Here is a 1,966-nt window from a genome sequence, read left to right on the forward strand (position 1 = left end):
CCGCACAGCGCCATCTATACTCAGCGGGAGGCCGCACGTAGCCATCTATACACAGCGGGAGGCCGCATGGCGCCCCCCCAGAGACAGCAGGAGGCCGCACAGCGCCATCTATACTCAGCGGGAGGCCGCACGTAGCCATCTATACACAGCGGGAGGCCGCACGGCGCCCCCCTCAGAGACAGCAGGAGGCCGCACAGTGCCATCTATACTCAGCGGGAGGCCGCACGTAGCCATCTATACACAGCGGGAGGCCGCATGGCGCCCCCCCCAGAGACAGCAGGAGGCCGCACAGTGCCATCTATACTCAGCGGGAGGCCGCACAGCGCCATCTATACTCAGCGGGAGGCCGCACTTAGCCATCTATACACAGCAGGGGGCCGCATGGCGCCATCAATACACGGTGGGAGGCCGCACGGCGCATGGCGCCCCCCCCAGAGACAGCAGAAGGCCGCACAGCGCCATCTATACTCAGCTGGAGGCCGCACGTAGCCATCTATACACAGCGGGAGGCCGCACGGCGCCCCCCTCAGAGACAGCAGGAGGGCGCACAGCGCCATCTATACTCAGCGGGAGGCCGCACGTAGCCATCTATACACAGCGGGAGGCCGCATGGCGCCCCCCCAGAGACAGCAGGAGGCCGCACAGCGCCATCTATACTCAGCGGGAGGCCGCACGTAGCCATCTATACACAGCGGGAGGCCGCACGGCGCCCCCCCAGAGACAGCAGGAGGCCGCACAGCGCCATCTATACTCAGCGGGATGCCGCACGTAGCCATCTATACACAGCGGGTAGCCGCACGGCGCCATCTCTACACAGCAGGGGGCCGCATGGCGCCATCAATACACGGTGGGAGGCCGCACGGCGCCATCTATACACAGAGGGGGGCCGCACATAGCCATCTATACACAGCGGGGGGCCGCACGTAGCCATCTATACACAGCGGGGGGGCCCACGGCACCCCCCAGATACAGCAGGAGGCCGCACGGCGCCAACTATACTCAGCAGGTGGCCGCACACAGTCACGCACACACACAAACATATACAGACATATACATACACGCATAAACACATTTGAAACACAAAAGTACATATAAACAGACATCACACAATCATATCTGCCCACACACACACAAACAGACATCACACAATGATATCTGCCCCCCCACACACATACAAACAGACATCACACAATGACATCTGCCCACACACACAAACAGACATCACACAATGACATCTGCCTACACACACACACACACACACACATACACACACACATACACACACAAACAGACATCACACAATGACATCTGCCTACACACACACACAAACAGACATCACACAATGACATCTGCCTACACACACACACAAACAGACATCACACAATGACATCTGCCCACACACACACACGCAGACATCGCACAATGACATCTGCCCACACACACACACACACACACACACACACACAAACAGACATCACACAATGACATCTGCCCACACACACACACACACACACACATGCAAACAGACATCACACAATGACATCTGCCCACACACACACAAACAGACATCACACAATGACATCTGCCCACACACACACACACACATCACACAGTGACATCTGCCCACACACACACACACACATACACACACATCACACAATGACATCTGCCCACACACACACAGACATCACACAATGACATCTGCCTACACACACACACACACACACATACAAACAGTCATCACACAATCACATCTGCCCACACACACACACACACACACACACACACACACACACACACACACACACACACAAACAGACATCACACAATGACATCTGCCCACACACACACAAACAGACATCGCGCAATGACATGTGCCCACACACACACAAACACACACACACAAACAGACATCACACAATGACATCTGCCCACACACACAAACAGACATCACACAATGACATCT

The sequence above is a fragment of the Phyllobates terribilis genome, unplaced genomic scaffold (genome assembly GCF_046119375.1).
Source record: "Phyllobates terribilis strain yellow unplaced genomic scaffold, ASM4611937v1 Scaffold_5__5_contigs__length_657084704, whole genome shotgun sequence".
Taxonomy (NCBI): domain Eukaryota; kingdom Metazoa; phylum Chordata; class Amphibia; order Anura; family Dendrobatidae; genus Phyllobates; species Phyllobates terribilis.